At 33.8% G+C, this 20,411-nt stretch overlaps 1 protein-coding gene across 1 annotated transcript in view; it reads left to right on the top strand.

Annotated features, from left to right (window-relative positions):
• The window catches only part of LOC118553816 (bifunctional heparan sulfate N-deacetylase/N-sulfotransferase 4), a 300,517-nt gene that overhangs the window by 11,024 nt on the left and 269,082 nt on the right, over positions 1–20,411 (top strand). Inside the window, exon 2 of the mRNA XM_078068202.1 lies at positions 2,156–2,251. The gene's annotated coding sequence lies outside the window, so the exon portion shown is untranslated. The remainder of the gene's footprint in view (positions 1–2,155; positions 2,252–20,411) is intronic.

The following is a 20,411-nucleotide window of genomic DNA, read 5'->3' as shown; positions in this document are numbered from 1 at the left end:
TTTTATGTTTCATGGATAACTGCTTCCATGATTGTCTGCTGAGATAATTAACAGGGATGCAGATCCATACTAAATATAATAATGGTTTTTAAAAAAGGATTATTGAACTAAACCAAAGCAATTACCAGTTGATAGCAATCATTTTATTGCTGCTAGCTATAAGTTGATTTAACTAAAATGTATAGAGAAAAGCACAGAAAATGAACACTGCATTGGGATTCTGAGGGCAAAATTGGTCATCACTTCCCCGCCTGATCCTGGATCTTTGTTTTCTCTTCTCTTTCAAATCTCTCTTTCCTCCTCAAAATCCAAATCTCTCATCCATCAGTGATTAGAACAATTGACTTCCCTCTCTACATCCTCTCTTAATGACGTCAGTCTGCAGGACTCTTTCCTTTCTCTGAAATCTCACAGCATATCCTTAGAGTTCTTTCTTGGCTAGTAAGCAGGTAGTCCTCATGACAGCCAAGTTTGTGTTCCTATGAACTCTTTCACTTTTTTTTTTTCTTTTCTTTTTTCTCAACTCACTTTGATCTTTTACTTGACTTCATTACACCAATGGGCATTTGCTAAGGTCACCAAAACCAAGGTTAATTTTCAGTTGTATTTCTTGACTTAAAATAGCATTCAGTTCTTGCTCAGAAGTATTTGTATATCTTTGCTTGTAGCTTCCATGGCTCTCTTCCACTAACCATACTTTATTCAGTTCAAAGGTTTTAATGGTATACTCTATCATTTTACTGTACACACTGTTCCTTAGCTTTCTCACTTGATATTATAGCTTTTCTTACTCCTTAATTTATAATTCCAGCATGGATCTTAAATTCCATTCTGATGTATTTGGCAGAGTAGAAGACATTCCTTTTGAATATCTCACAGACATTTCAAAAATAATATATTACATTCTACTCATTTTCTCTTCCCACACCTTTGCTACCATATAACTTTGTACTTCCCCTAGTATTGCATTTACCATGCTCTATTGTAATTGACTTTGTATTCAAATGTGCCACAGAATAGATACTCCTTGCTTTTGAAGAGCAGAGGTAGTGTTTGTCAGGTGGATAATACATCTGGCACTTGGTAAGCACTCAAACGTATTGAATGAATGACTGAAAGCCTGCAGTCTTTGGGCAATTCTTACCCCTCTAGGTCCATTCAATCACCAAATCATGACATTTCTATTTCTTAGGTGACAGCATAAAAATAATTCATATGAGAGTATTCACAACCTTGTCCCTCTAACAAATAGTATAAAACTATTTCCATTTCCCCCTGTTAAAGAGAAGGATATCTTGCTTTTTGAGTATGAGGTTAATTGATAATATAGTAGGGTCTTAGAGAGAAGGGATAAGAGGAGAGGGAGGGAAAAAAAAAGTGAATCAGGTAGCAGAAATAAAATTTTGTCATGTGAGAATTTCCAGGGTAGCTTTGGGGTACAGAAGAAGTGGAGAGTAGAGAAACCAATGTTTTAGAAGTGCCATTTTGTTTTATGAATTGGAACTCTTTAATGTTGTTTAGAAAATGTGGGTAAATAACAGAATTCCTTTTAAATAAATTATTGTGGCTCCTGTTTTGTGCTTCTTAAATGATTCTAACCATGCTACCCACAGGGGGCTACAAAATTATAAGAGCTAGAAAGTTATATATAAACATTGTGAAACTGCTTTTGCTTTAAAAAATTTAACTTTACTTTTTAGAGCAGTTTTAGGTACCCCCCACACACACATGTACACATGCTAGCCTCCCCCACCACCAATATTCCTTACAGTTGATGAAACTACATTGATACTTCATTATCACCCAAAGTCCATAGTTTACATCAGGGTTTACTCTTGCTGTTGTACATTTTCTGCAGTTTGATAAATGTATAATGAATGTATCCACTGTTACAGTATCAGAAAGAATAGTTTTACTGCCTTCAAGATCCTCTGTGCTCCACCTATTCATTCCTCCTTCCCACCTCCCAAACCCCTGACAGCTACTGGTCTTTTTACTGACTCTATAGTTTTGCCTTTCCAGATGTTATGTAATTGGAATTATACAGCGTGCAATCTTTCCAGATTGGCTTCTTTCATTTGGTTTGATTCTTTCATATATTTTTGTAGCTTGATAGCTCTTATCTTTTTGCCCTAAATAATATTCTTTTTTACAGATGTACCAGTTTGTTTATCCATTTACCTACTGAAGGACATCTTGGTTGCTTCCAAGTTTTGGCAATTATGAAGAAAGCTGCTGTAAACAGCCATGTGTAGGTATTTGTGTGGACATAAGGTTTCAACTCTCTTGAACAAATAACAAGAAGCTCAACTGCTGGATTGTATAAGACTATGTTTAGCTTTGTAAGAAACTGTCAAATGTCTTACAGTAGCTATGCCATTTTGCATTACCGTCAGCAATGAATAAGAGTTCCCTTTGCTCCACATCCTCCCCAACATTTGGTATTTTCACTATTTTGGATTTTAGCTATTTTAATACCTAGTAATAGCCATTTTGTTATTTTAATTTGTAATTCCTTGATGACATGCTGAAGAGCATCTTTTTACTGCTTATGTGTCATCTGTATATCTTCTTTCATGAGGTGTCTGTTCAGGTCTTGGGCTCACATTTTAATCACATTATTCATTTTCTTATTGTTGAGTTTCAAGAGTTCTTTATATATTTTGGATAACAGTCCTTTATCAGATATTCCTGTTGCAAGTATTTTCTTCTGGTCTGTAGCCTTTTTTATTCTCTTAACAGTGTCTTTCACAGAGAAGTTAGTAAATTTTTATTTTACAGAAGTCCAATTTATCAATTCTTTCTTTCATGGATTGTGCCTTTTTTGTACCTAAAAAGTCATCACCAAATCCAAGATCATCTAGATTTTCTCACATTATCTCCTAGGAGTTTTATAGTTTTTCTGTTTGTTTGTTTTACATTTATGATTCATTTTTAGTTAATTTTTGAGAAGGGGGTGAGGTCTGTGTATAGATTGTTTTTTTTTCTGTATGTGGATGTACAGTTGTTTTAGTACCATTTGTTGAGAAACTATTTTTTCTCTATTAAATTGACTTTGTTCTCTTGTCAAAGATCGGTTGACTATATTTATGGAGTTTATTTCTGGGCTCTCTATTCTGTTCCATTGACCTATTTGTATATTCTTTTGCCAGTACCACACTGTCTTGATTTCTGTAACTTAATAGTAAAATTTGAAGTTTGTTAATGTCAGTCCTCTTTTGTTCTCCTTCAGTATTGTGTTGGCTATTCTGAGTATTGCTCTCCATATAAACTTTGTTTCTTATTTTTAATCTCTGTTTCTATTTTATTAAGTCTTTATCTGAACTATTGTAATAAATTCTTTTTTTAGAAGATTTGTTTATTTGAGAGAGAGTGAGCCAGTGTGAGCGGGGGGAAGGGACAGAGAGAGAAAGAATCTCAAGCAGACTCCTCGCTGAGCATAGAGCCCAGCTAGGGGCTTGATCTCATGACCATGAGCCACCCAGGTGCCCCTATTGTAATAAATTCTTAACTGATCTTCTGTCTCATGGCTCCAATCTATCCTCTTATTCCCTCAACACAAACAAACAAAAATTTTCCAAAAGACAACATTTACCATGTCAGTCTTCAAATTAAAGTATTTCAATAGTTGTCCAATATTTAAAGCAATCTAAAATCCTTATCATTTTGAATAAGACCTTTTTATTTTCTGGTACCTGTCTTCTCAATTCAGTTTCCTACCAGTCTCTTTTAGAAATAGGATACAGACCCTGAGAATAGAAAGGAACAAAACAGAATAAAATCTCTGATTCAAATGCTAAATTCTAATGGAAGTGATAGACAAGAAAAAAAGTAGTATTATATACTAATATTATTAATAGTATAATAGATTGTTAAAATCACATACACACAAAATAAAAACAAGGAGGTATTAGGAAGTGCTAGGAGAGAGCTTGCAATCTTGCATTGGGAAGTCAGAAGCAGATACACTGAAAATATTACATTTAAGTAGGACTTAAAGAAATTATGCTATGTTTATATCTGGGGGACATGTATTTAAAGCAGAGGAGATAGCAAATGCAGAAGTCCCGAGATTGCTATCTGAAGAACACAGCATGTTCAGAGAACATTGAGAAGGCCAGCAGGGTTGGAAAGAATTAAGTGAAAGATAAGTGGTAGATTAGGTAGAGTTGTGTAAAATATTCTTAAATTTGGCTCTTACTCTTAGTGAAATGAGGGAGCCACTATGGAAGTGGGGAGTTGATCATAGGAGAGACCTAGACTGATATGCATTGCAAAATGATTCCTCTGGCCAATGTATTGAAAATAATGATATGGGGAAATGGCAGAGGCAGAAATCAATTAGGAAGATAGTTCAGGAATCCACTGGAGGTATAATGCTATTTTGGGCTATGATAATAGCTGAGAAGATGTTAACATGTGTTCAGATGCTATATGTATTTTACAGGTAAAGCCAACAGATTGAATGTCTAGTGGGTCTTGTGGGAAAGAAAGAGAGGGGTCAATGACTAACGCCAAGGAGTGTGTATGGGTGTATCTAAGCAGATAAAATAATGGAGCTATCATTTATTGATATGGGGAACTGTGAGAGTAATCAGTTCGAGGTTAAAGAAAATATCAGGCAATCAGATTAAATCTGAAAGGTCCATTAGATTTCCAAGTGCAAATACAAAGTAGGTGGTTGAATATACAAATAGAAATAAGTAAAAGATTTAACTGGAGATGTAAATTTTAGAGTCAGCTTATAGATAGTGTTTAAAACCACGAGACAGTGTGAGGTCACCAAGAAGGGAATGTAAATCAAAATGAAAAGAGTTCCAAGGACTAAGCCCTGGGGAACTCCACATTTGGAGGATAGGGACATGGGAAAGAACCTGCAATTGTGACTAAGAAGTCATAGAAAAACAAAAATCCGTGATTTCATGGAAGTTGGGTAAAGATAGTTTCTGTGTGAACGAGGGGATAATTAGTGATGGAAAATCCTGCTGATAGGTAAAGTAAGATGAAGAGTGAGAATTGAAAATCGGATCTCTCAACATGGAACTTATTGTGCAGTTTGGGTGAAATGGTGAGGGTAAGCCTGATTGGAGCAGACTCCAGGTGGGAAAACAAGAACATGTCATTTTATGGAGTTTAGCTTTCAAGAGGAAAGAGAGTAATAGCTTGTAGAGTAAGTAAATCATGAGAGAAATAACTGAATGTTTATATACTGGCATAAATATTTCATAGACAAGAAAAACATTGCGACCATATGAAACAGAGAAAAATATTACTGAAGTGATGTCTTTAAGGAGGAGGTGATAAAGCCTGGAGATAGTGCCCAAGTCAATGGTTGTCATTAGCCAGAATGGATAATTCATCCAGTAGAGAACATCTACTCAAATGAGTGAGTAAGTGTGGTGTGAGAACTTACAGAAATTCTTTCATGCTTGCTATTGTGTTCCCTGTGAAATAGAAAACAAGATCATCAGCTGAGAGTGAGGAAAAGAAAAGAAATGTTGGAAGTTAGGAGAGAGAGGAAAGGGGTACATAATAGTCATCTAGGAGAAGAGATCACTAAGGAACTAAGAAAATACTGCACGACTGCCAGCAACATTAAAGACCCACGTGAAGCCTTTGATCATGAGTTTAAGAGGTGAATAGTTGGTTTGGTGATATTCCATTCATCTTCAGAGTTGCAGACTCAGATTTGATGGATTATGGGATTTAGCCAGTGTTGTTTAGACAAATGTTCATCATAAAATAAGAAAAGATAAGAAGGTTTGAGAGTATATGAAATGAAATGAATATTATGATTGATAAGGGAATTTAAACTGGGTGAGAAGGAGTGTAAGGCCAAGAGAGAGAAAGAGTAAAAAGTGAAAGGATCATGGCTTAAAGATGTTAGGGGTTTGAAATATTGTTGAATTTGGGGTGATAGGTGAAGTGAGCTAAAAACATAGGAGATTGAGATTGGATAGCAGAATATATAAAATCAATGTTATGAATGGGTTACAATTATACAGTTATTTGTTTTAATGAAAAGATCTAGCATATGACTCTGAGACCAGGTGGCAATGGTAGGGAGAAAGGCAAGAGAATTAGGAAGGGACTTAAACACTGAGAGCATAGTGTTGGAAGAATTATCTATATGAATATCTAGTAGTTTAAAAAAATGAGAGTTATCCAAAAACTAAGATTTTTCCAGGATTAAAGGAATCTAACCCAGGCATTAGTTAATAACTGCTATAAAAAGAGGTAGGATGATAGAGTCCAATAAGATGAAAAGTTAGAGGTTTTTAAGAGAGTAGGAAAAGAGAATAATCTAAAAGTGACAATAAGGAACATAAGGAACAAACAAGGCATCCAAAAAACCTCCTGACTTAATAGTAGGAGAACTGAATGTGAAAATATAACTATCACCAGAGGGCTCTGAGGTTCTCAGGGGAGAGCCAGGTGTTAGTTAGAACTAGAAGATGAAGAAAACTTTCAAAGAAGAGTTTCACTGTATAGGGGAAGAGTTTTGCTAATAATTAACCACGTATTCTGATTAGCACAATGAAAGGTTTTAAGAGGTCAAGAAGATGGTGAATGGGATCACAAGAGTATTTTCAAGATAGATAAGGAAGTCCTCTGAGTCCTGTCTTATGGTGAATGACATGGCCAGGAATAAGTGGCATAATGAGAGAAGTTGTGGGGGTCCCCGAATAATGAGTTCAGTCCTGAAAGGCCCAACATTGATAGCAATGATCAGGTTTTAAGAGTTGAATGGGGGGAATGGGGGGCGGGGTGGGAGGGCATGCCTGGGTGGCTCAGTTGGTTAAGCGTCTGTCTGCCTTTGGCTCAGGTCATGATCCTAGGGTCCTGGGATCCAGCCTGGTGTCAGACTCTCTGCTCAGCGGGAAGTCTGCCTTTCCCTCTCTCTCCCCTCCCCCACCCCCTGCTCGTGCTCATTCTCTCTCTCTCAAATAAATAAAATCTTAAAAAAAAAAAAAAGAAGAGTTGTATGGAGTGGGGACATGCAAAGCAAGGCAGTTTTCTGGTGGACAGTTAACTGTCACTGCCATAGTTTTAGAAGCATTGACTGATTTTTTAATAAACATTGCACTTCACAGCTATATTATATTACTTTGCCATAACAAAGTACCACAAACTGTTCTTAAGCAACAGAAGTTTATTGTCTCACAGTTCTGGAGACTAGAAGTCTGAGATCAAGATGTCAGCTGGACCATGTTCTCTCTGAAGGCAGTAGGGAAGAATGTGTTCCAGGCCTCTCTCCTGACTTCTGGCAGTTCCTCAGCTTAATGACAGCATCGCAGCAGTCTTCACATGCTATTCTCCCTGTGCCCATGTCTGTACTGAATTTCCCCTTTCTGTAAGGACACTGGTCATATTGATTTAGGGATCTACTCTACTCCAGTATTACCTTATCTTAACTAATTATATCCGTAATAACTTTATTTCCAAATAAATTTACGTTCTGAGCTCCTAGGGGCTAAAACTTCAACATACTAGTTTTAGAGGGACACAAGTCAACCTATAGGAGCTACTTTCAACTTTACCAAGCTACTTCATTCTTTTTTTTTTTTTTTTAATAGCTCATGGTTTGGTTAATAAATATTTCACTTAGAAATTTTATATCTTATATTTGTGAATTACATTGCCCATAAATGTCCATTTTTGTATTATCCCTTTGTTAGCTATTACTAACAAGGTTATGGTAGCTTCATGAAATGAAGTTGACAGGTATTACCCTTTTTTCATTTATCTTAAAAAGGATTGTGTAAGGTTGGAATTATTTATTCCTTAAAGCTTTTATAGGGCCTTCTGGTAAAGGAATCAGTGACTGGAGTTTTCTTTGTGGGAATTTTTTGACTACTTATTCAAATTCTTGCATTTTGTTTTATTCGTTTTGAGGCTCCTTTTATTTATTTTTTTCAAGCTTTTATTTAAATTTCAGTTACTTAACATACAGTGTAATATTAATTTCAATATTACAGATATAGAATAGAATTTAGTGAGTGAACACTTACATACAATAACCGGGGCTCATCATAAGTGCCCTCCTTAATACCCATCACCTGTTTAAACCATTCCCCACCCACCTCCCCTCTGGTAACCATCAGTTTGTTCTCTATAGTTAAGAGTCTGTTTCTTGGTTTGCCTCTCTTTCCCCCCACCCCTAGTTCATTTGTTTTGTTTCTTAAATTCCACATACGAGTGAAATCATATGGTATTTGTCTTTTTCTGACTTATTTCACTTAGCATAATACTCTCTAGCTCTATCCACATCATTGCAAATAGCAAGATTTCATTTTTTTAATGGCTGAGTAATATTCCATTGTAGAGGCTTCTTTTTAATTGATTTTATAAAGCTACATTTTTTTGAAGTTTTACTTAAATTGATTTAAAACTAAAGTATTTTCTTATAAATTCATCAATAATTTTCCTTTATCTTTTTAATGACTAGGCAAATGTAGTATCTCCTTTTTCTCATTCCTATCAGTTATGTGTGATTTACCTCTTTTTGTCTTAATACCAGCAGAGATTTGTCAAATTTTTTAGCCCTTTAAAAAGAACCAAGTTTTGGCTTCATTTTTCTCTTCACTGTCATTCTTATCTGATTTCTTTCTTTTTTGTTATGTCTTTCCTTCTACCATCTTTGTTATTATTTTAATTGTTCTTTTATAGCTTCTTGAGAGCAATGCTTACCTTATTAGCTTATTAATTTTCATATTTTTCTCTTTTCAAGTATATGCTTCTTAGGTTCTAAATTTCTCTAAATATCATAATAGCTAAATCCACATATTTTGATATGTATTGCTTGGGATATGATTTGTAACATAAATATATCCATTTGAATTTTTTCTTTGCCATAAGTTATTTAAGATGATGATTTTTTTAAATTTCAAATATATGAGAATTTTCTAGTTATTTTGTTATTAGTTTCCAGGTTAATTACATTGTGATTATAGTACATCTCTATATGATTTTTCGTTCTTCTAAACTTGTTGAGACTTGCTTTGGAGCTCAGTATGATTAATTTTTGTAAATATTTCCAAGTTCAATGTATTCTACAGCTATTGAATATCATACTTTAAATATGTCTTTTAGACTAAGTTTGTGAAACATGTTGTTTAGACCTCTTTATCCTCACTAATCATCCATCCAGCTTTTCAATCAATTCTTAAGAAATGTTACACATTTTCCACAGATTGGAAATTTGTAAATATCACCTTGTAGCCCTGCCTGTTTCTGCTTTATACATCTAAGACTATATTAGATGCATGTAAATTTACATATTAATGATTTCTTAGCAAATTGAAATTTTTATCAATATAAGGTGATTTCTGTATCTCCAGTAATTCTTTTTGCCTTAAATTTAATTTCCTGATACTTCATAGTTTTATCAGCCTTCTTTTAATTAAAATATATCTGATACATTTTTTCCAGATGTTTATTTTCACACATTCTTTTATATGTCACTTGCAAACAGCATATACTTAGGTTTATTTTTTTCTTTCAATCTGTCAATCTCTATTTTCAAAAAGTAATTTAGTTTGTATTTATTGTAATTATTAAAATAAAAATACCTATTTATTTTGTGTTTTCTGTTAGTCCTACCTACTCTAGGCTTCCTTTTATCTCCTTTATTCTTTTTTTCTTAATTGAGTATTTTTCATGCTTTTCCTTTTTTCTTCTCTACTAGCTTTGAAGACATACATTTTTTTATTGGTCGCACTAGGAATCAGAATATGCATATTAACTTACCAATGTCTAAGTCAGTTAATATCATGACATTAATACAGGGTTTTTAGAACATTTTTATTCCACTTACTACTTTCTGACTTTTTGGTATTCGTCTATTTTAATTAGTCTTTGATTTTATTTTTAGTTCTATAAGGCTTTATTATTACTAGTTTATATTCTTAAGCTCATTTAGATTAACTCACATTGTTATAAATTCTTCTATCTTCATTCTGTTCAGCAATTTGAACACTCTGTGTTTGAAAAATTCATGACCTTATGAGTTTCTACCTTTTAACTTTACATAACAGCTAATTATTTCCCAGCCTCTTTGATAACCAACCAATGGACATGTCCTAGCAGACTCTGAATCAGAAGCTAGTGAGGTGAAGAAACAGATCCAGAGATGATTCCTTTTAGGTTAGGCAGTTTTCATCCACAGCTGTGTTCCAGATTCATCAGTAGTAGTGTCTCTTGAACTGCCCACATTTCAATATTGGAAATGAAGATTGTGCAATATTTGGTTATGGCCGCTTTTTTGAAATGGACCATAATGATGTGTGTGTGTGTGTGTGTGTGTGTGTGTGTGTGTGTGTATGTTTGTGGCCTTAATCACAACATAAGCACAACAATGTGACTAAATCTAATTAAGAGCTATTTTTTGGAGTGCATTTTCAATCACCTTGATGTTTGCATTCCAGTTACAGTTTATAACATATTACCATCTTACTCAGTACCCATCCATGATATACTCTGTGATATTGAACATGATTTCTTAGTTCTTTTTTTTTATTTTTTTAAGATTTTTTTTATTTATTTATTCATTTGAGACACAGATACAGAGAGAGAGAGAGAGAAAGCATGAGCAGGGAGAGAGGCAGAGGGAGAGGGAGAAGCAGGCTCCTTGCTAAGCCAGGAGCCTGATGTGGGGCTCGATCCCAGGACCCTGCGATCATGACCTGAGCCGAAGGCAGACGCTTAACCATCTGAGCCACCCAGGAGCCCTGATTTCTTAGTTCTTAAAAGAGCTCTTTTTCAACAAAATTTTAATGACTAATTTAGAGAAATCAACTTTGGAGAAAAAACTCAAAAAATGAATAGAAATAAATTTAATGATACATTTGTACATAGTACTAAGGATGATTAATTTGAGGATCTTTCACTGCATGTACAACCTCCTAATGATCCATTATCTTTTGAATCATCTGCAAAGCAGCTACATATAAGAAGGTATTTTTACAGGTTCTCAGGTAAATGAGAAATTATAATGGAAGTGCATAATGTTACAATTCTAAGATGTAACTGTGAGCAGAAGTTAGTGTCTAGAAATCTTTCTTTGCAAATATGTCATAGTTATATTCTAAACAGAAATTATAACCACAATTTTAAATTATTTGAATATAGTTCATATGTTTAATATTTAGAGTAACTTAGAGTAGCTAGAGTACTTAGAGTAAATTGGTAGCTAGAGTACTTAGAGTAAATTGGGAGAAAACCTAAATCATGGTGTACACTTTTCTTTTTTGTATATAAGTTTCTTTATTATTCATTTTAGGTTATTTGTTTGCTCTTAAGATATTAAAAAAAGTTAATCATTTAAGCAGATTCAAATTTTTAGAAATCATGTGTTTTGGGGGCAAATGAAATTAATGTGCAAATACGTTTGCATAATAGAGAACTGTGAAATTCTATTTCACCCTCGCTACAAAAAACATTTTATTTGTTAAGAAATAAAATGTATTTTAGAGAAAATCGTAATTTGGAAACAATATATGGCAAAGCTGGTTTTATACACCTTTGAGTTACAGATATTATTCTTCTATTTCCTTAAAAAAAAGATTTAGATCTTAAAAGTTCACCAAAATTAGCAAGATATTAAGCAGAAATGATATTTCATTTATCCCTTTCTTGGGTACAGGAGAAAAAAGAAACATAATAATAATAATAATAATAAGATGATGATGATTTCAATTAAAAAATAAGAATTTAGAAGCAGGATCTTACAAGTAATACAATATTGGTTGCTTATTACAAATCTGAGGAAGAGAATTGACTAAATGTATTTGATGTAAAATAATCGATGTGTTAAGATTAGGAATCACTGATATTTCTCTGATGTCAACAGTAGAGTGTTTGTTCTGAGAGCAAAGTTGCCTGTGAGCTCTGTACTAATCTAGTTATCACTTTGTATTTTTTTGGTAAACTGTCAAAGGAGAGCTGGAGCTGTCTAGTTTTGTAATAAAAGCAAGAGCATATCGCCCTCTGGTGTTGAAAAAGCTAGGAGAGCCAAAGATTGTTTAGAAATCGAGAAATAATGCATTTAAAAAACAAGTATCTTATTTTCTTTTTTCAAATAAATGTGATATACCAATATATAAGTTAACATTTTGAATCCTAGAAAATAAATGTCAAATATGACTTATTAATCCATTTTTGTGGCCTGTGTTATAAAAAAATGTTGACTGGATTGAAAATAAATTATTTCTTTTTAATGTATTACTTTTTTTTTGTAATTTTAATCACATTATTTTTATTTTAGTTTTGGGTGGGCATTTTAAAACTTTAGGAAAGATAAGTTAGTTATAATACTTTACCTCTCAGTATTTGTGATTATTTTGGCTTATTTTATAAAAATTAGCTACAAATATTCTTTTAATTGTTAAAAAAGTGAAAAACACAACTCTGTAGCCTGGATCACTCAATTGGCAGAGGTGACTTTCTGGGTCCTTTGTAGCCAGATTCTGTGCCTAGTGAAAAATCTTTTTTCCATTCTCTGAAATGCAAGATAAAGGATTGAGTGAAAGGTTCATAATGAAAAGTCTTCTAGAAAATAACATAAGTAGAAATTTAACAATTGAAGTCAAAAGAGCAGCATATTTATCGTTGTATTCACAAAATGATAGACTGAGACAAAGTAAATTCTGGGGCACAATTTACCAATATTAATATAATCCAAATATCTCCAGACCGCCACTGCGTGTGGGTACAAATGGGGTCAATGGTAACAATAACCCACATATTATTGGCTCTTCTCTCTGGTCACGCAGTCATTTCAGTGCCCTTCAAGGTCTCATCTGTGATTGCCAATTGGTAGGTTCATCTTGGCTTTCTGGCCTGTCACCAGTCTCCCTACCCAGAAATCACTGAATGTGTCTCAGCAAGGCCACTGTTATAGGCACCCACCACGGAAACACCATCATACACGCCGAGCTGCAGCTTCCTATACCTCAGTGCTCTGTGTGCACTAGGGTCCTGAACAAATTCTGTAAATCAACTGAGGTAAATGTTTGGAAGTGTGCTTCCACCCCCTGAAGGCTCAAGTTGATCAGAGATGCCAAGACCTATCTCAGGGATAGATGAAACTTTGACTTTTGAGGATCCTGCCACTCTTTTTACTCTGAGTATTTTATTTTCCTTTTAGTAACAAATACGAATTTTGTATTTTAAAAGAAATATTCAAATTTGGACTCACCAGAAACAGTCGATGCATCATAATATTCTAGTTATAAGTAAATTTGAATTTGCTTGTAAGTGATTTTCCAGTTTTCAAAACCTTAGACTTGAATTCTGAGATCACTGTTCCAATAGAACTATTACACATATGGAATATCAATTTTTGATTGAGTTATGATTATTGATTGAGTTATGATTTTTAAAATCTACTATATATCAAATTTAATATTATGCTATGCTTGAGGGTAGGGGAAGGAGATTAGTGTGAAAAGAAACAATATACAGACTAGACTATTGAAAATTTATCTACAATCATCTTGGGAAGAAACATAAATCAGTTAAATAAAAATGTAAATTTATAATAAAAAAGATATGGAGAACATACTCCATACTTATATTACCCGGGACCAGCATAAACAAGGAAGGCTTGTTATTCACCAGATTAATGAGTTTTAGAGTTTAAAGCAAACTTATTGTTAGCAAACTCACCCCCTTTTAAAATTTTCTACGTACATATTTTGTAGACATTTTTATAAAGATAGTACATTTTTTAATAAAGATAGTACATTGTTCTTGTAGAAAACTCAAATGATATACAAAAGTATAAGAAAGAGATGATCAATCCTTTGATGAGCATCCTTTAAATCTCTCTTGATGAATGGATAATGAAAATAGAAAGATAAACAATTCTAAATTAGGTTTCTTTATTTTTCTAATGAAGAAACTGAAGCTGAGACTTGTTCTTCTACTTTGCAATTTCCTGGAGAAAATAGCATCTAAGCTATACCTTGGAGTATAGAATGAAGGTGAATGTATGTCAGATGTGAATAAGTTGTTGATTTGCCTTGATTATTTTGTGCATATGACAAATATTCTTTGCTTGACCAACTTTAGTCAGGCTCCTGAACTTTTTCTAGGCCTATCTTTGCACTTTCTTATAAAATCTAGTTTTACCCAGAACCCTCCTAAGTCAATTTCACCAGAAACTCCCATCTTCAATATCTGATCACCTTTGATATTCGATCAGATTCCTCATCCTCCACCATCCCCCAAATGATGTCTGAACACCTTAGCCTATCTTAAGCAAGAATCCTTTTAGGTAGGTTTAACCAGAATCCCCCTAACCCCTGGTGTTTTCTCTTAATTTTCTATCCACTGACCTCCACCTTGCTCCCTCTTATCCATGCTATACTGAGTTGAGCCCAATCTCTTTACCCCACTGTGAAACCCCATTGCTGTCATCCCCATACCTAGCACAATAGTCCTGAATAAAATTGGCCTTACCTCTTAACAAGTGTCATTGAATATTTTTGTCTTTAGTATATGGCCTATGGGGTGGTCTACAAAGTGGTGTAGATTCCATTCTGAATAAATCACAGTCCCTGACTTTATGGAAATTCATTGATAATTAGATTGAAATACCCTGCTATAGAGGCTGTACTTGGAGAGCACAATGCAGATATACCCATCTAAACTAGCTTTTGCAAAGTCAGGAGTGATTTTTCTTGAAATGATTTTATCTAACTTAAATTTCTTAAGATGACTAAGAGCTGATCAGACTTAGTAATAGCAGAGACAACTTTGGTCAATCTAGAATTGCAAATTATTCAAAATGTAAAGTGTGGGTATGACAAGATAAAAGAATTTTGCAAGAGAAACTCAAAAAGCTTGACTGTAAAAGTAAAGAAAAATATTAAGGCAGTTGCTTGGGTTGGGGTGACTGTAGCTGTGGTAAGAAATTTTATGAAGATGGATGTGAGTTAAACTGTCTAAGAACATTACACCTGAAAAAAAAAAAAGAAAAGAAAATTATACCTGGACTCTCAAACTAAAATAAATACAGGGCCAAACATATAGACTAAGAGTAGCAAGCAATCTAAAGCCGTTCAAATTTTAAGTATCTAACAAAACATATGTAGATGTTGTCTATGGTCATTACTAAAAATGATTATCCCCAGGTTTTAACTAAGTCCTCAGAAAAGAGAGTTTGAAGTTCTAGAAAAGAGGTAGGGGGAAAAAAGTTGTCTTTACAAGAAATATAGATTTTCCATGCATCAGGAGGCAAATAAGTAAGGTGAGAATTCTTTAGGTTTGGGAAATATTGATGGGAGTCAGCTTGACTCCCAGGGTGATGTTCAGCTAGTTCAACCCTCACTTTATATGTTCTTTGTAAAGTAGAAAGTTGGGGAATTAGGAGCACCTGGGTGACTCAGTGGGTTAATTGTCTGTCTTCGGCTCAGGTCATGATCTCATGGGTTTGAGCCCATATCAGGCTCCTTGCTCAGCGGGGAGCCTGCTTCTCCCTCTCCCTCTCCCTCTCCCCCTCCCCATGCTTGTGCTCTCTCTCTCAAAATAAATAAAATGTTTAAAAAAAAGGGAAGTTGGGGGCTATCAGGCTTAGAAGTTACTGAAATCCTCAAAATATGACTAGGAATAGAAATGAAAAAGCAATGAGGTATGATATAAGAAGCGTTTCATCATTTTCCCCTTGATTATAACTAGTTATGTTTTTTAAGTTTTATAGGATAAAATTATTTTTGTGTAGTCACAACCTCATAAAAACATATAAAAGTGAACATACACAACTACATAAAAAAAACATAAAAACAAATTACCTATAGAGAAAGAACTAGAAAGAAATACATGAGAGGTTTTTGTTAGGCAATGTTTATTTTTATTTGTACTTTTCCAGGTTTTCAAATTTTTCATGCTTTTGTTGTACAAATATACATAAATTTTGTAAAGAAAAAAAAACTCAGCAGTGTCAGTTTTTAAAAACATTTTTAACATCACCTTTGTAGATGAGACAATTTATAGAAAAAGAGCTTCCTTTTGAGATAAAATTGTTAATAAGACTATATCTAAACAAAGAAGTATACCATATATTGTATTTCTTTGGTTACCTTTTGTGGTTCCCATATAAATTGCTTATAGGAAAGAAAAAATGGAAACATTGTTACATAGATCAACTGATGAATGCTCACACTCTTCACATTAAATCTAATTTGAAAAAAAAAAAACATTAAATTGGTAACTTTAGAAGGAAAGGAAAGGAAAAAAAAGAATGATTTTCAAGAAAGGATAAAAGAGAAAGGAAAGAAAGAAAGGAAAAAGAGAAAGAAAGGAAGAAAAAAGAAAGAAAGGAAAAAAGAAAGATTTTCTGGAGATGAAAGGAAAACAGTAAATAAAGAGAAGAAATTAAGAACAGATGAAAACAAAAGAACGTAGGTAATTTTTATGATGATATGAGTTACAGTTGAATTTGTAGGTGTACCTGGGAAATAGTATACTCTTAATAAAGGTTAATACTTTTATGTGTTGAATGGCTGCTGGATGAATATTTTTGCTTCTTCCCTAAGGGAGAAAATAGGAGCATATCCAAAACTGAAATGAATTTTAGACAGCCCAGCTGGTCCTAGTTTGATTTTTTTTTTTTTTTTAAGTAGGCTTAAAACACAGGGCTTGAACTCATAACCCTGAGATCAATACCTGAGCTAAGATCAAGATTCAGAGGCTTAACTGACTGAGCCACTGAGGCACCTATGGTCCTACTTTGATTCTGAATACCCCGTAAACATTATCCCCAAATTTACATGAAAATGAGATAGATGTCACAGATCTATCTCAAAGTATCCAAAGTTCTAGGGGAATTGTCTGAATTTTAGGAACCCTTAGAACAGATACAGGCATTCCAAAGCTGTTTGATGCTATTTAATTCTGAACTACAGATTCTGGAGATACTATTTTAATGGTGTTAAGGGTAAAAATTGCTGATGAAATCTTGACTATAAAAATAAATACAGAGTTCTATGCAACAGTTCCCTTACTAGGCCTCTCCACTTGGTCACAAATAGCATTTCTGCTACTGTATCGACAAGTTTTATATGGCAAAACAGAACAAATGTCCAGTTAGTACTTTCCTTCTTCTCAAAGTTCTCAGGTTTTTCTAATAAACAAGATAAACACATAAATATTTGCCTTTTTATTTTAATAAAAATGTACTCTTCCTTTTGAAAAATCATCTTGTTTTTCTGCTTTAGAGAACAAGACCTATGAAATGGTAAATAGGCACCATATATACCTATGCACCATCTCTATCTCTACCTATCTCTATCTATCTATCTCTATCTCTATCTCTATCTCTATATCTCCAGGAAATGGTGATAAAAGAAATTGCCTGACATTTACTCTTCTATTTGCTGAGTTCCCTTCATAATCTTTTGAAGTGTGAATATAGCTGATAGCTCAGAGCTATGTGCCTAGTATAAGATTATGTTACAATACAATATGGTGGTAGTAATATTATCATTATGTTTGAAATGACACTTTTAGGAGTTTGTACTAATAAAAATGCACACTTTGGGGCCTAAAATAAATTTATATTATGTCACTGAAATCAAGAAAATATGAAATGTATGAAAGTTCAGTGATAGTCAACTGGTTTTATATAAGAGTAATAAGATCATTATTTCAGAAAATCATAAACTAAGCATACTACTTAGATTTTGATTAAATATGACAATTACCCATCACTTTGTACCTTCATTCTGAGAAAAGTTATATATATATATATATAGTTATGGTTGTTGTTGAAAATATCACAATATTTTGAGGCCTGGAAGCTGAAAGGAGCTCCAAGGGATCAAACCATATGATATCAACTAATTAGTCTCAAATTCTGTTGAATTAATAATGGATATTTTCAGAAAGCACTCAGAATCTTAAGAGAATAAATTCTTCTTTAGCTAAAGCCTCTGTGATATTTATAATTCTCTTAAAACCAGGTTAAATAATTTGAATTAGCTGTGCCTTCTGGAGTAGTGTTTTTCAAGCATTTTTTATTCTGACCCAGAAAAGAAATAACCTTCATTAGGATCCAGAAACACAAAAAACATACACATACAAAGCTATGAAACACACATTTCCTAAAGTACCACTTCCCCTCACTTCATGAAGTACATCAATATTTCTGTTCTGGCCTATTTCATTCCCATTTATGTGTTGGTGAACTATAATTTCAGAAAAAAAATGCATCTTTCTTGAAAGATGATTATAAATTTTGGAATTCTCCCCAAGAGAGTGCAAGTATCATTAATATATGGGAATAAATGGTTAAATGTTTACATAACAAAATTTTTAATTAAAAATCACTGCTTTATTAATATGAAATATGAGCTAGTTCTTTATAATATTCCTAAAATCAAAGAGAAAACTCAAGAAGCATGTGCAAATGAGACACTTGATAAAATATGTTCTCCCCTGCCCCATGTATCATGAAAAGTCAAAGTTGAACTACTGCAAATTCTTAGGGCATTTCAACTTACAACACAGTTTCTTTTGCGCTAATCCAGTTCACATCTAGATTGTTTTCTGCATTTTTGGTATATATTTCTGGCTTTGAATATCTGAACTTTTAGAATTGAAGTAAAACTGGCTGATATTTGGGTTAAATTATTTAATTATGCTAACTGCTAAGGTTTTGGTTTCATCTAACTTGGTTTTTCTCACCAGTGCAATGGTGGAACATAGAACCCTGGCATCAAAAATCACTCACAGCGTGATCTCAGACCCTTTCTTAAATCTTGTAAATTTCCATTCCGTCATCTTAAAAATAGACTAATAATGACTAAACAGGATGATGAATGCAAAATATGTAGCATAGTGACTGTCAAGTAGTGGCCTCTCATTAAGTGCTAGTAATTGTGTTTTTACCAGCATTAAATGCTGGTAAATATTGTGGGTTTTTTTTTTTTCAATTTCAGCTAAATTTTAATGAGCTTCTGTGATAATCTGTATAGCTCATGACACCACCTTCAAAAAGGAAACAATCACTCGTACATTCATTGTGATTCCTAGCCCCCAGCTTACTTCTGAATTTCCTTCTTTCCAAAAAATAGCAATAATGTAATAGTTTCTACACTTGCTTTGTTTCCTAATTTCTCTGCTGCTACCAGAGATTACTAGAAATTTACAATGATTGAGAACCCTTGGTAAATGGATTTAACAGACTATTTTTAAAAAAATCTATAAGGGCGCCTGGGTGGCTCAGTTGGTTAAACGACTGCCTTCGGCTCAGGTCATGATCCTGGAGTCCCTGAATCGAGTCCCGCATCGGGCTCCCTGCTCGGCAGGGAGCCTGCTTCTCCCTCTGACCCTCCCCCCTCTCATGTGCTCTCCCTCTCTCATTCTCTCTGTCTCAAATAAATAAATAAAATCTTTAAAAAAAAAATCTATAAATGCATTTTGGAAATAAGTCAAAGAATATTTTTAAACAATATTTTTTTCACATTATTTAATCTTCAAAGAGAGTGAAAGATTCTGAGAGATATTTATTCCACTACCACTGAGGTGATGAGTCACACTTGGAAGGCTAGAAGAAAAAAGAAGGAAAAGAAAAAAGAAAAGAAAAGAAAAAAAAGAAAAGAAAAAGAAAAGAAAAGGAGAACAAGGAAGGCAGCACCTAAAAGCTTCTTTCTTTTTTTCTCACCAAAGCCTGAACAGGGGACATGCACCCCCACTTTTTGGGATAGGTTGTCACAAAAAATAATAATTAGGCCTCCCTTTCCAAATTTTTATTTATTTTTTATTTTTTTTATTTTTTTAAATATTTTATTTATTTATTTGACAGAGAGAGAAACACAGCAAGAAAGGGAACACAAGCCGGGGAGCGGGAGAGGGAGAAGCAGGCTTCCCACTGAGCAGGGAGCCCGATGCAGGGCTCGATCCCAGGACTCTGGGATCATGACCTGAGCCAAAGGCAGACACTTAAGGACTGAGCCACCCAGGTGCCCCCCTTTCCAAATTTTTAATGATAGACGTATTAGGACATGTGAAAGGCAGATTTAGCAGACTTGGGATCAAAGTTTATTTAACTCACTTGGTATGATGGTTAAGGAAATAGATATTTTTCACAGATGCTGTTTACTTGGTCACCCATGCATTTGCCCATTCATTCTATAAGGAAAGACATCATGGTGTAAGGGGAAAACAGGGCAAATAGCTCCTGCTTGTGCCTTTTGTTGCTAACCGGTCTCAGGTTCATCTTGCACACTGCACTGGATTAAGGTAAAGTAAAAACTTTAGCATATCACCTAGACTCCTTAAGAACACATGGCACATCTTTTTAGACTTTTGGAACAGCATTTTAATGTCTTCACCATTATCCTTAAATGAATATCCCTAATTTTATATGTCTCATTTAACATATGTGTCTTTTTAAAAATGATCTCAAT

The sequence above is a fragment of the Halichoerus grypus genome, chromosome 3, assembly GCF_964656455.1.
Source record: "Halichoerus grypus chromosome 3, mHalGry1.hap1.1, whole genome shotgun sequence".
In the NCBI taxonomy this organism is placed as follows: domain Eukaryota; kingdom Metazoa; phylum Chordata; class Mammalia; order Carnivora; family Phocidae; genus Halichoerus; species Halichoerus grypus.
This window is presented reverse-complemented; position numbering and strand designations above follow the sequence as displayed.